The following is a 16282-nucleotide window of genomic DNA, read 5'->3' on the forward strand; positions in this document are numbered from 1 at the left end:
CAAAAAATTTTAGGAAGAATTTCCAATTTACAGGCTATCATTAGAATACCTAAAGATGGACTAGTAAATTTGACTAATGCCTGAAAAGGGTACAAGGACTTACACAGTCCAAGAGAATTATCAGCTGAAGCTGAGCTCTAGTAGAAAAGAAAATACTAGAAGCACATGTGGTTCATGTGAATCCAGAACTTAAGGGCATTCTGGCCTCTCCAGACACTCCCCCACAGGTATTTTGGTGCAGAGGGAAGATATTATATCAAAATGGATATTTCTACCATGTAAACCAAGTAAGAACTTAGACTTATGTGGAAAAAATCTCTAATTTGATTCTAAAAGGAAAATTAAGACTTTGCCTGCTAACAGGAATGGACCCAGCAGAAATTGTAGTAGCTTTAACTAATGAGGAAATTTCTTCATTATGGAAAGATAATGAATGCTGGCAAAGAGCCTGCAGTAATTTTTTAAGAAAGATTAAAAACTGTTATCCAAAAAAGCACAAGTTTTCATAAAGAGAACTGAATGGGCCCTTCCTCACATTGTACAGCAAAGTCCAATTTCTAGAGTTCTCAAGTTCTATACTTATGCAAATAAATCAGGAAAAGCAGGATACAAATCAAGAGACTTAAAGTGGTTCAACTCTGTACAAAAAGCAGAACTGTTATGCCATTCTTATGGTGCTGATGGACTTCACAGAACCTCTCAATATAGTCACTGACTCACAATATGCAGAGAGAGTTGTTTTACATATTGAAACTGCTGAATTTATTCCTGATAATACAGAATTAACTTCACTATTCATACAATCATAGGAAATCATCAGAAATAGGGATCTCTCTCTCTCTCTCTCTCTCTCTCTATATATATATATATATATATATATATATATATCACATCAAATCCCATATGTGTCTGCCAGGACTTCTAGCACAAGGTAAGGATGAGACTGATCAGTTACTAATAGGTAATGTGCTAAAAGCTTCAGAATTTCATAAGAAGCACCATGTAAATAGCAAGGGTTTGAAGAAAGAGTTCTCCATTACTTGGCAACAAGTCGAGGAAATTGTAAGAAAATGTCCTACTTGTTCCTTAAATAACCAAACTCCATTACCCACAGGAATCAATCCAAAAGGTATACAAAGAAATGAAATTTGGTAGATTGATGTGTTTCATTTCTTAAAGTTTGGAAGATTAAAGTATTTACACCATACCATTGATACCTATTCAGGATTTCAATGGGCAATTCCTATGAGTTCTGAAAGGTTGATTCTGTGATTACACACCTATTAGAAGTTATGGCCATCATGAGAATACATCCTCAAATTAAGACTGACAAAGCCACAGCATATGCCTCAAATAAAATGAGACTTTTTTTTTTGCTTATTACAATATAAAGCATGTTACAGGTACACCACACAGTCCCACAGGCCAAGCAGTCATAAAAAGAGACAATTGAACTTTAAAAGGATGTGCTAAATAAACAGCAACATATAACAATGACTCCTAGAAATAGATTGCATAATGCCTCATTAACCTTGAACTTTTTCAATGCTGATGAGAAAAGAACAACAGCTTTGGAGAGACATTGAACAACAGAAAAAAACTTCTGAGCTAAACCAGCCAGTTTATTTCAAAGATGTGTTGACATCAGAATGGAAACCAGGATATGTCCTATGTTAGGGAAGGGGTTTTGCTTTTGTTTCTATAGGTGAAGAAAAATTATGGATACCAACAAAATTAATAAAAATTCAATTTGAGCAGAAGAAAGTCCTTGAGGTGAAGTAAATGCTCATTCACCAATGTGATATCTCTACAAGTTGTAAGAAAAATTTAACAAACAAGGGTTGGAGCAGGGTTCTGTTTTCTGTCTTTATAGGATAATAGAAATACCCATCTTTAAGACATCATAAGACCTTGGACACCCAGAAGTCTACAGCAGAAGGGAAGAACCTATTGGTACCAAAATACTCTATAGGGTAATATTTCACTGCCTAATATCAATATCTCTTTAACTCTAGAATAGTTGTGGTCCCAACTCAATTATAAATTCAGGTGGCTTTGGAGTTGGAATGTGGCTCTCTCCTTCTCTACACCCAAGTATTTTGTTAAAAGAGCAAAATAAGAAATTCTGCCTCATATGTGAAGAGCCAACTGTTGTGAGACAAAAGAAACCCAATAATCTAAGGACCATTGTTATCAAGATTCTATTTCTCTCCATGCTTATTTTTGATTTCTCAGAATCCTTCCTTACATATCATGTCATCTTTAAAACTAAACTTTCTATTTTGATATTAATAATGTTCAAGTTTTCCACAGTGAAAATAGGTCTTCTCAATAGCAATCTCTGAAGTCTCCAGAAGGAAAATGGGGCCCCACAACAATGACTCTACTCAGTCCAGAAAGATGCCATGGTACCTAACATTACTCAATGATCAGCTTTTGATTAAAAACTCTTCAGGACAACTCTAAAATGAGATGGTCCATCATACTACACTTCTAGCCAGAATCTCAGACAATATTATTCATTATTGAGACTAGCTTCAGACTCTGTGGTAGCTCTATTGAGACCTAACAATATAAGCTTTCTTACAGGACCCTACAGAGATACCACTACCCACTAAACAGCAGGAAGTGATTCTATGAAAATGATGACCCTCTCCAAAATGTTTCACTTTTCTTAGGGGGATGGATGGATGGTTGTAGGGTTGGGGATAGAACAATAAAATTTGGACGCAGTATTCTTTTTTAGAAAAGAAAAGGGGGAATGGATAGGATATTAGGGAGATTGTTGTATTTATTAGTAAACTAATTCAGTAAAATATCAGCCTTAGACAATTTGCACTGATATGGATTTTTGTATATTGATACAAATATAAACTATTCTTATATTCCAATTTTTTTTGAGACAGGGTTTCTCTGTGTAGCTTTGGAGCCTTTCCTGGAACTCACTCTGTAGCCCAGACTGGCCTTGAACTCACAGGGATCATCTGCCTCTGTCTCCTGAGTCCTGGAATTAAAGCCATGTGCTACCACCACCCAGCCTTATATTCCTATTTAAGACAATTTGTATATTGATACAAATACAAAACTATATTTGTTGTATTGTACACACATTCCTACTCCTGTTTGAAATATTTTGTATACTGATACAAATGAAATACTGTATTTGTCATACTGTATGTATGTTCTACCTCTGTTAAGAATATTTTGTATGTTGTTGATACATATTTAGTATTATTGTCATATTTCATATTGCAGTATATATTCCTACCTCTGTTTAAGCTATTTTGTGTATTGTCACAATTTTGAGGTCATTGTCCATAGATGGTACATCTGCTTTACAAACTGTTTATCTTGTTAATATGAAGCCTTAGTATTTAAGTTATTTAGGTAGATAAGACTTACAGAAATATAGTCACCCATGCTTGTCATTTCTATAGTTATGTTAGTTAGGTTCTCCATATTTACAGAACCGTATGTCAGATGGTTAGGTAATCTTCAAACACTTCAAGACATAGAGAATATGGCATTTAAATAACTTAGAATTCTGTTGACATGAGACATGATTGTTCTGTAGCACCAATCTAATCCTGAAAGAATGTTGGGCTTCTAAGACATTTCCATTTGTCTTGGCACAAAATGACCTACTGGGCAAAGAACTCCCCTTGTCCCAACTTCTAAGAGTACAAATGCTGTCCTTTCTGGATGAGCAAGACACAAGGAAAAACGACTACTGAACTCTGCCAAGATAGGGTAAGACAGCCTTTCAAAATTCCTGCTTCTGAAATTGGTCTGTCAGATATTCTAGACCAGTAGCCAAATTGGTTGCCCCAACAATGCTGAGAAACTTTTAGGTCTGTCCAGGCTGCCAGCTGTCTCTGTCTATTCTCGCAAGAATTTCAAAAATTGCTTACTTGCATTTTCCATTTTCCCAGGTATTACTATGTTCCTTCTCAGGACTTGGATGGAATTGAATACAAGATAGTTACAATTATAATCTTCTCATATCTTAGCTAGAACATAATGGTACTAGAGTTATGATTTTCAAGACAGGACATCTTTTGGAGTAATCTCAGTAATTTGCTATTTACCCATGTTCTGGACATTTAGTATGTCTTTCTTGTTTGATGTTATTCTTATTGGTTGTAGTTCCATTTTTGTTTATGTTATTACCCTTTGTTTTTCCTGGACAATACTTGATAATCATTCTTATTGTATATAGTTTGTATTAAGATTAGAACATTCTTATTTACAAAGGGGAAATGTAGGGGTATTTACTCCACCCATAACTTTGGGCTATACAGCACAAAGGAGGCATGGCTTCCTGCCATTGTATATGACCTCTTAGAAGGTTGAAGAAGGGTCACATGCTCCTTCTCCCTGCTTCTGCCTGTGTGTTGGATTTGTCCCCTGTCAGATCAGAGGACAACTTCTGCTGTTTACTCTGTTCTATATTCATGAATATATTTCCTCAACTTATATCTTAATAAATTCTGTTACCCATTTAATAGACTCACATGGATTGATTGTAATTCTCACCAGCCTGGGTAGGCATCATTCATTTTCTCAAATGCCAGAGTAGAACAGGAAAAGAAGAAGAGGTACCATCATTGTCTTTGAGTTATGATAGCCATTTCCTCTACCTTTGGATGTCAGCAATACCATGTCTTAGCCTTGGGCTCAGATAGAAATTTATACCATCAACCCATGAGCTTCAGGCCTTCAGACTCAGACAGAATTATGCCATCAGCTTTCCTAGTTCTCCACCTCCAAGATGGCAAGCAGATAATAGAAATGCCTGACTGCCCTAGCCACATAACCAGTTCCCAGAGTAAATTTTCTTTAAAAATTTATGCTTCAAAAATTTCTATATAAACAATATGCAACCCAAGACATTTCAGTATCAATTAATAAAAGAGACATATATCTGTGGAACAAAAACAGCCCTAAAATGGAGCCAGAAATATAAACTGGCTTCTCCCAAGTATGATAAGACAAGAAAGTAAATAAAAGTAAATCGCTTTCTGATAAATGATACTAAATCAACTATTTGAGAGAAGTGAATATTTTTTCTTACAGCATATACAAAATATTTGCTTGATTGTAGCTCTGTGAATTTTGCAACTGTTAAGTATCTACAAGAAAACACAGGAAATAATTGTACCTTGTTGTATGTAATGATGTCTTAGAAACAAAGATTGAAAACCAAAGAATTCTCAACTTCATAAAAATCTAAAGCAGTGGTTCCCAACCTGTGGATCATGACTCCTTCAAAGGTCAAACAACCCTTTCACAGGGATTGCCTAAAACCATCTGAAAATACTGATATTTACATTATGGTTCACAACAGTAGTGAAATTACAGTTATGAGGTAGCAATGAAAATAATTTTAAGGTTGGGGGGGGGTCACCACAACATGAAGAACTATATTAAAGTCTTGCAGCATTAGAAAGGTTGAGAACCACTGATCTAAAGCATTTGTTCTTCTAAGGGCATGATTTTGAAAACAACACAGAAAACTACAGATGGACGAAAATGCTTGTAATAAAAATATCATACAAAAAAACCCATACTAAGTTTGCGTAAAGAATTTCCATAACTTATAATTACTTATACATGTAAGACAAATTGCTAAGTAGTCTTATTAATAAAAAAAAAACAGAGCCAGATATTGAGGTAAAAACTGAGAGGTCAGGGAATAGGACAAGCCACAGCCAAACTCACCTCATCAACTCCTCAGCCTCCAAATAGACCTACTTCCTATATATCCATCCATATACACCTTTTTGTGCTCTGCCCTCTTAATTCCTCTCTCCATCCAGCTACATCACTTTCCTCTTTCTGCCCAGCTCTATCATTTTTTGTCTGTCTGTACAGACCTCTAGTCGTCTATGGTTAACTACTGTTAGAATTTAATGGTGTGTGCCATCATACCTTGCTCTGCTCTAAGTGTGGCCTGAACTCACAGAGATTGGATGAATCTCTGCCTCCAGAATGCTAGGATTAAAGGCATGTGCTACCATTGCCTGACTTTTGTGTTTAATATAGTGGCTGGATTTTTTTCTTCTGATCTCAAGTAAGCTTTTTTTTTTTTTTTTTTTTTTTTTTTTTCGAGACAGGGTTTCTCTGTGTAGCTTTGCGCCTTTCCTGGAGCTCACTTGGTAGCCCAGGCTGGCCTCGAACTCACAGAGATCCGCCTGGCTCTGCCTCCCGAGTGCTGGGATTAAAGGCGTGCGCCACCAACGCCCGGCGTAAGCTTTATTTATTAGAGCCCAAATAAAATATCACCACACATACAAACTAATAATGTGAGTGACACGTCACAAAGCATAATATATGTTTTTATACAAAAGAGTGTATGTAAAAAAGCTTAAGCATATTATTTATTAGAGCAACAAAAATTAAAACAATGGGATATGATCACATACCTATTATACTTACTATGAAGATACTAATCATAACATATGGAAAATGGAACAGCTAGTCCTCATACAACCAATTCAGGAAGAAACCTGGTGATTTGTGGTACAATGAAATATAATATAATTCCTTTCTTTCTCTGTCATTCATTTTTCATTACTTCCTCCTGTTTCTTCCCTCACCCCCTCTCTCTGCTTCTTTATTTTTAATAGTCCCAAGTTGGAAATATCTAAATATTCATGGGCAGGCGAATGGATAAACAGTTTGTAGTATGTCTACACAAGGGAATGCCACTACAATTCAGCAATAAAACAAACTTGACATTTACTGCAGGAGGATATCTCCTAAACAATTTAATTGTTAAGTGAATGCCTGATCACAGTTATTTTATATAAAATTCCATCAGGTCAGTGATTGCTTAGGATTCAGAGTAGGTGTGGAGGTAGGCATAGATTACACAAAAGCTTTGGGAAAGTTTTGAGAATGAAGGAAAATGGTCTTGGTTGTGCTTCTGCAGGTGTTTGTATGTATGTCCATGGTACAAAACAGTAATTTAAAAACATTCAACATAGAAAAAAATTTTAATTATCTCTTTTTAATGACATACTCAGAAGTGATAAGTATGTGCTATCATCATAAGGGAAACAGGATTTCTACAATGAAGTGATCCTCTTGCCTCAGCATCCTGAGGACTGGAACTACAGGTGCATGTCACTGAATTGAACTACTGTTCTGAATGTTAATGGTTGATTTTCATGCATTTTGTCACCTGTGCTCTGTTTTACTTTGCTTAGTAATTTTACTGTCACCATAAGTAGAAATTGATATGTTGCCAAGGTCAGTTACTAGCTAAGATTTACATATGAATAAAGGATATTTCAGGTATCTTTTCTTTCCTACTTGAGTCTCTAAGTGATAGAACCACCTTTCCAAAGAAACACAATGTATGTTTCTGAAAGGATATGGTGATATTCTGTTTTAGGTATATCTGCTATCATCCCAACATTATGGTTGCTTTCAAAAAGCATGGACTATTGAGTGAGTACTTGATTTCAGCCATTTACCTTAAGAACCTTGTGTGACTCTTGGGTTGATGTGTATGCTCGAAGTTTCCCGAGTGCTCTGTTCCCTCATCTGATCTTTGCCAATAGCTACTTGGCAAGGTCTCCATCATAACCTAATAGTCCAAATTTGCTTCAATTTTCCTCTTAAAATTAGATCCAAAGAACAAGTTGATTCTCTCAGCCATTTTGAAATCATCAATTCCATAATCACCCTTAGTAATGAATGGCTTTAATTTGCCCTGTTTTTTCTATTTCCCTGGGCATATTTACAAACACCTTCTCTTGTACTCCATAGCCCTTTTCAGCATGAATCATTTCACTGCCTTTATCTTTCCTGCTGATTTTTAGGTGATGAGGGATAATTTTGCTTCACAGAATCCTTCTTTGAATGTCAGGTGGTGATGGTATTCTTGCAGCTGTATGCTGCAATATCACATTGAAGGTTTCATGCAATTGTTCTCAGGGGTTTTGAGAAGAACAGAGGCATATTCCTGATAACCTGAATTTGAGCTCTACTTCTGCCTAGAGCGTCTAGATAACCATAGCATGTGTGGGCGTCATGGTGATGATGGAGGATCTCTGTTCCAATTATCCATATAATTAATTCTTTACATACAGAGACATAAGTATGAAGAAAGAAAATTTGGGAAATGGCAGCATTCAGGGGATGTTGATTGTAGGAACTTTACAGAGGCCAATGGTATTAACTGCCTGTGTTTCTGAAGGAAGTACCTTCTGGCCACCAATATGCCACTTGCCTGGTATCCTTCTATTTTGAGCTTTTCTCTCTGCATGAACTGCTGCTTAGCTGGCCAAGCCTCAACTGTTTTCTCACCTAGCCCAGGACAATTTTTTTTTCAAGTATGTTTGGTGAACCATAATGCACAGGGCATATCACAAGTAAAAGGAAAGATTATCAATCCATCTTGCAAACTTCATCCACTGATATAAAAATTTTATAAACCCTGTAACAAAGACCCAAGGCAGGAAATATACTACAGAATTTTTCATTGAAAATCATTATGTGCATACAAACTAATGTGCCACATAATGTAAAAAATCCTACATTGGTTTTAGTTTTATCTTTGCTTGAAATGTAAATGAAATTCAAAACTTAAGTTAAATCATGTATCTAATCTAGGAGAAATCAGGACTGAGACATACAGAAAATGTGAGAGCGACATAGAAGAGAGAAAATGCCAGGAAAAGATGGACATCTCTGTCTTCTGCATCCTCTGTAGGGACCTGCAAGAAAAAAGCTCCCATGCAGCATGCATAGCTCTTCATTCAACATACCTATATTTAAAAACTACTGTTGTCTAAAACTAGGCAGGGAGCTGCCAAGATGCCTCAGCAAGGAAAGGCATGGGCTGCCAAGTCTGATGACCTGAGCTCTGTCCCTGGGATCCACATGGTAGAAAGAAATAACTGATTCCTGAAAGTTACCCTCTGATCATATGCACTGTGGGTCATGCACCCACAAACACATACGCACCCATACACACACACACACACACACACACACACACACATACACACACACATATACTGCACAAGCACTAAATATAGTTTTAAGTTTTTTTAGTAGAAATCCATGAGGGAGATGACTCTTCCCCATGGTTACTCTCAATAGCTATGGGAAAATGAACAAACAGCAGACACATATCTGACGTTTTGCAAGGGGTCTTTTAACCCCTCCCATTTTTCTCTAGCTTGCACAGAAGACCCTATCCTTACACCTCTGTTCCCATTTCCTCCTGCAAGTTGTTGTCCTGTGCTGTCCCTCAGACATTCATCTATGTGTTCTCTCTCTCTCTCTCTCTCTCTCTCTCTCTCTCTCTCTCTCTCTCTCTCTCTCTCTCTCTCTCTCTCTCTCTCTCTGTGTGTGTGTACATGCATTCATTTGTAACTCAGATTCTGATGTCCAAGAAAAGCTTGATTTTTTTCTCTCTTGCCTTTGAGCTTGGAGTCCTTGTTCAAGAAATTACAACAGTGAACACCGCCTGCCACTAGAGAGCAGCCCAAGCCAACAATTTCCTGGGCAAAACCCTCTGTGTAATAAGTTGTTTTCAAAAGATCCAATTCTCTTAGTTTTCCCTAGGCAAGACACTACTAGTCCTCTTCATGGGGGATATTCTCTGTACCTGTTGTGATGTCATCGGAAGAGTGAATACCATGCCAGTTCTTCCAGAAAATTGTCAAAAACATTTATTTTTGAGGTCTCCATGCTCTTAATCCATTAGCACAAGCATTGAGTCATGACTTGTGTCAATCATGAAACATTGGAAGTGGTTTGAAAGTTTTGATTTAAAAAAAAATAGGAACCCATTGAGTTTATAGGGCCATAGGGAAAGAACCAGATTCTCACTGAATTTTCCCCAGCTCTCTCTACTGAAACCAAAGGCAGCCAGACAAACCTAAGCAGGGTCCTATGCATGCTTTTAGATAGAACTTAGCCCTGTAGATGCTGAATTTATTTCCCTAACATTTGTGAAGATGGTAATTGTGTCTCAGGTGGACTCATTGTCAAGCTTCAGTAGGCCCATGTCTACATTATTTAATTTACTTTAATGAACACAAAGAAAAAATAATTACTGTTGATTGGTCTGCCATTGTACAGGAAGAACTCTCATGTTTACTACACTGGGGGATGAAGATGAGGAGAAAGCTTTTGGAAATTGATGTGGGAGAATCTCATCCCATCTAGATGCAATTTAAGTTGACATTTAGTGCAGTCTCTGTCTGTTGCCTCAGGTGTAACTTCAGGCAAGTGACTCAAATTTACCCTAAACCTTGATTTCCTCTTCTGAAAGGTGGAAGCCATAACTATTCTCATTAGACAGGACTGGAGATTAAATGCAACAACATGTGGAAAGTGTGTAATAAAGATTGACTGTCACTGTTCAAAGAACCGACCACGTTCCAGGATCCCTGCTGACTTTTCCTTGCCTTATTCCTCTTGCCATTTTATTTCCATTTATCCAATTTCAATTTTAATTTTGTTAAATATTCATTATACATGTGTTATGTTCCAGGTATAATAGGATTTGGCACCTCAAGAGGATAGTGTAGCTTACAAAAGAGAAAAACTGTCAGAATAAATACAGAGAAAACATGTTTCACATTTGCCCTTAAAGGTAATACAGAAGGCAGATATTGTATATTGTCAAAATTGTGCCCAAGAATATCTTGGAGATGTGTATCATATGTAATTTTAACTTTCTTTTAACCCAGTACTGTCTGGGGCCTAAATTGATCTTACAATTTCACCTTTGATATTGCATCATTAATAGTCTGTATGGACATCCAGTGATTTGAACCACACCTCAGCTGTGATGGAGAATTCTTCACTTGATTTGCATCATTATCTGAAACTTTCTGGCTTTCTTACTTCTGCTACTTGAATGATATAGAAAGCAGTGGCCTCTTTGCCAAGCAGTTTGAGTTGGAGTCTTTCAACTGATTGGTTGAGGCATGTGACTTTCAAGTTTCATCATAATTGGAAGTTTGGTGTACATGTGGTTAGAGCACAGAGACAGAAAATAATTGTTGCTAATGGTCATTTATGATAGTGTTGAACTAAAACACTGAGTTGAATTTTAATCAACGTAGAGTATGTGGGGGGGGGAAAGAGGTCTGTAAGGCTTACATGAGAGAGTAGTTAAGTGCAATAAGAGAGAAGAGGAAAGATACCAATTAATTCTTAGGCAGCTTGGCCTCCTTATTACATTCCATTGAAAGACTTTTGCCAGCTGAGGAAGCATAAGCTGGTGGGCATATCTCAAAGTCATACATTTAGCAAGCAACAAAATCAGAATTTGAATTCAGATTAGCAGAGTTCCAATATGCATGCTTTCTATGCCACGTTGCCAGAGGTATAAATAATATAATAATGGAGAATAATAAAGTAAAATTAAATTAAAATTAAAAATAAAAAAGAAGAAACATTCCTTGCATCGTCTTCTCTAGGAGACAATAAAAATGTCAACATGGTTTTCTTTTTCACTAAAGTGGGTGTGTTAAACATTAAAAATGTCATCACTAATACTTAACAACCAAGGATAACTGAGGGAAAATATTTATCAGAACAGGGGTAATTTGAAGTTAAACAGATAAAAGTCACAGGCTAGTTAGAAAATGATGGGTGGTGAAGTGGAAGCGGTGGGTGGGAGGGGAATCTGGTCATTATGATCATACAATGTGGTCAGCTATACCCTCCTTAGGAAACTGTAATTCGTCTGTTTGGAATGGGCATGTATCTTTTCTGTGTTGTCCTTCAATTAAGCTAAGCTGCTGAGCTCTGTGTTCTAGGGCCTTTCTTAAGTAGCTACAAAGATCCACTCTTGAAGCACCAACATAAATGTTTGTCCTCAAGTCTTCTTAGCTCCTTCTAGCTGGTGATCACTTCTCTTTATCTCTTTAAAGGATATTTGTTTGCACCTGTCTTGCTTTTTGTTTTGTTTTAGACTGGCTTCAAGCTCCTCCTCTTCCTGTCCCGGCTTCTTGAGGACTGGGATGACAGTTGTGTTCCACTCACTATTCCTTGCTATTATGCTGTTTACCAAGGGTGAAATCCTCTCTATTAAACAGAGTATTGGTTACTTTTCTTGATGGTGTGATCAAATACCTGGAGGAAGCAACTTCATAGAGGACAGGATCATTGTCCTTACAGTTTGGGTCAATAATCCATAACAGCAGGGGAGGAATGGTGCCTTCAACATGAATCAGTTGATAACATTAACTCCGTAGTTAGGAAGGAGAGAGAGATAGATGCTGGTGTTCAGTCAGGTTTCTCTCTTTAACTCATTCTGGCATCGAGCACATAGAGTGGTACAACCCATATTTATGTTGTCTTTCCACTTCAGTGAAGTCAATCTAAAAACTGACCCATAGACATTCCTAGAGGCTTATCTCCCAGGTAATAAGTGGATCCCATCAAGCTGACAGTCAATACTAACCATTGTGGGCAGTAAGTCCTGAAGTTATATTAAGTCTGATTCGTTATTGTATGTGAAGATCGGCTTTATACATAGTAATCACTCAAAATGTTTATTTGGGGATACTTTGTAATTTTCATGAATTGGAAGATTTTTCTCAAGTCAAATACCATGCATAAATAAATTATTTTTGTCTTATTTTTTTGTACATATCTCTCCTCCATTAGTCATCCCATTTTCACTATATGAATCATAGGCTCTATAGTATCCTGGGTGGATGTACAACAATAGTCAACCAGGGTATTTATCACAGAAAACTGGCATTAAAAGATCAGAATTCTGCCTAGACTTAACTATTTATTGCTTTTGGTTCAAAAGGGATTATAGCTTTTGTTAAAGCTACCTAATAAAACTTTTGGTCAAAAGTTTGTGTTTTTTTTTTTTATAATTTCAGGATTCAAAATATTTAGAAGTGACATTGAAAGACCACCAAAAAAGGAGAGAGAGAGAGAGAGAGAGAGAGAATGAAAAGCCATAAGACAGTGAGAATCTGGACAAATAGCGAGGAAAAAAATCCAAGCTCATGAGTGAAACTAAAGTTAGACCTTCTCTGTCTAACAGAGACCCTGAGTCTAGAGTCAAAAGCAGCTGGGTTAGACAGAGAAGACCTAACTTTTGCAGAACCCTATTGTCTAAAGAACCCAATTAGAGCCAGCAGGTAAGATCAATCCCCCCTGTTTGAAATCAAGAAAGGATGCTTCTTTAACTTGAGAGGAGTCGCAGGAATTGGTTCTCCTTGGAGCAACAGCCTTTTAATGGGAGTAACTTGGAGATAGTTTCAACTTACAGGAAAATTATATGAATATATATGTATAATTTAATTCAGATTCCTCAACTGATACATTTTCATGATTTGATTTATGATTTCCTCTATATGTAAAAGTTCATTATTACGTATTATTGTTTTTAATTTATAAACCATTTGAAGAAATTGCAGAAATCATGTATATTCATTCTCAAATACTTGCATTTAATAACCACAGTAGAATTATGTAAAAAAGAAAAACAACATTGATGTAACAGTATTGCAAAATAAACAAAGCTAATTAAAACTTTTCTTTTATAGCAAGCCTAGGTGCTTTACACCATGCAATCAACTTTGCTATCTTTGTCTACTAAAAATCTCTCTGATACCCTCCCTCCATGCTTCCTGTATTCCTTCTGTCCCTTTCTAGTTTTAATCACATGAAGCCTCTTGGACAGCCCCTACTGGTTAATTAACAGATATCTTTCAGTTTTCAGGTGTCTAGTGTGTTCTCGTGATCATATTTTGGTCATTTATAGCCTTTATGTCAGTAACGTTATGGAATGATATTCCATTGTGTTCTGGAGTCCATCTCTTTAACCAACAGTCTGCTGTAATTCTTTTCTTTTGCCTCAACAAATGTTGCTCCCCAGCCTCATACTTAAAAAAATTATTGATCTACAATCAGCCTTTCATAAATGTAATTGCCAGGTTCTATGGTATAGTTTCTATATTCTAAATATAATTGTGGATTAATTGATATTTTATTAGGTTACTGAATCTCTATGGATATTTTTAGTCTGTTTTTTTTTCTGTGCTCAATACTATGTTTCTATAGCTCTACAATTGTGCTGTCTGTCCAGCTGAAGATCCTATGCAGTAAATTGCTTTTCTTAATTTCAGATTTCTCTTTTCATAATTAGGTAATTATTTTACTATTATTACATCTCTTAGTCCTCTCCTCTTCTTTCGTATATTTTCCTTAATTCTTTGGGCATGTCACAAATGGTATTTATTTAAAAGTCATTTCTTGTTAACTTATATCATCTTATTGTCTGTTTATATTAAATTACTTTTTTTCTGATAAGCTATTTTCCTGATTTTTGATGTGTTTTTAAAAACCATTAGTGGTTAGAGTTTGTAGCTTGTATGCTTTTAAAAAATATAATATATACTATATATATGAAACATACATTTTCATATATATACATATACTTCATTGAGAGAATCTCAGTAAATGGAATTGAGGTATTGTTTAAAGAAAGATTAGGAATGTGAATGTTTCAGAGTTAGGGACTGGCACATAGAAGATAGGGTGAAAAGTCAGCACTTGGCTGTCAGTGGTTGTTCACATATGAGAGGAATAACATTAAACAACTTAGAAGAAACTTTTGCTAATCTATCTTAAGTTTGTAGCATGACCTTGTTAATAAGAATGATGTGGTGGGGACTTATCCATGCTTGCAATGTAGGAATAGAACTATGTGAACCTATTATCAGTATTGCTGATTTTCATTACCCTTGCCAATTAATGTATAAGAACATGATGAATTTAGCTTTAAGGGGTCAACTTAAGCACACAAACATATTAGAAGGCAGAAACATAAAAAATTATTTGACTCTAAATAAATGACTGAGAAATGACACTTGAAGAACTCAGAATTCCTTCAGATAGTATTCTCAATAAGAATCAAAATGCACAGAACCAAATTGATATACTCTACAGTCAAGTGGGAAATTAAAACACTTCCTCCCAGGAACTAGAATAGAAAGATGACAAAAAATTATACAAAAAGATGCCCAAGGAGTCCAGAAAAGGATGTCAGGTTCCGTGGAGGTGAATTTGCAGTCAGTTGTGATACGCCCATTTGTGGATACTAGGAACTGAACTCAGGCCCTCTGCAAAAGCAGTGTGCTGCTGAGCTATGTGTCTAGACAAGTGTTGGACTTTTTAAAAGAAAAGTGTTGTTGATCTATGTTTGTAATGTCCATTTGAACATTCTCTCTTTTTATTTACAACTTAACACAAATTTCATACTCTCCAATAGTTTTGCAATTACTATCATGTAAACTCATATTTATTCTTTATTATTATGTCTCCTCACTTCTACTTTCTCTTTGGATGTTTTCCTATGAAATGACAATTTTAAAGATAGTCTCTTAAAGTTATTATGATTCAATTACATTTGTAGTTACTGTAAATTTTCACATATATTGGCATAATTTTTCTAGTAAATCTAAAAATATTAAGTGTTTGGGCTCTATTCCAAGCCATGACAGAGAACACTTTACTCTTTAATATTGTACAAAATACTAATCTAATCATTTTAATGTCTATAGTTTTATTTTGATTTTACTTTTAGTACTACGTAATGAAGTGGGCTTTGATTTAAGGGCATCTTTATTCACTCACTCACTCATGTGCACACACACACACACATACACAATTAAAAATAAAAATTAAAAAATCAAACAGAGAAGTTTACATTCTGTGGGCATCAAGAATATATTTTATAACTAAATTATAATATAATTAAAGCAAAACTACAATAATAAGAGACAAATTAGAATCAAGGAATCCAGAGTAAAATCAGGAATAGTGATAGGAGAACTAACAACAACAAAAAACTTTTGACTCTCACAAATTTGGATGTAGTTGCCAATTTAAAATGAAAATGCAAAGAACAAAATTGATAATCGCAAAGTCCACAGTAAAGTGGGAAATTAAAGTACTTCTTTCCAGGAACTAGAATACAAAGATGACAAAATTTATATGTATGGTTAATTGAAGTAATATTAATTTAAGAGATATTTTAATCTAACTTTGCATGTAATAAAACTATCAAGTACTTATGGAATACTTACAAAAATAGAAATAAAGTCTAACACATTCCATGGAAAATGATCTCATGGGTTGTTTTTCTAAATACAATTTGATTATCTAGTAGGAAAAATAACATATTACTGAAACTAATATGTAAATTATTTTAAAAGTTTTCAAAAGCACCCAGGGAGCCTACCAAGTTAAACATCAGCTGCAAGCCATATTCACATCGTCC

Source organism: Peromyscus maniculatus, chromosome 14 (assembly GCF_049852395.1).
Source record: "Peromyscus maniculatus bairdii isolate BWxNUB_F1_BW_parent chromosome 14, HU_Pman_BW_mat_3.1, whole genome shotgun sequence".
Lineage (NCBI taxonomy): Eukaryota > Metazoa > Chordata > Mammalia > Rodentia > Cricetidae > Peromyscus > Peromyscus maniculatus.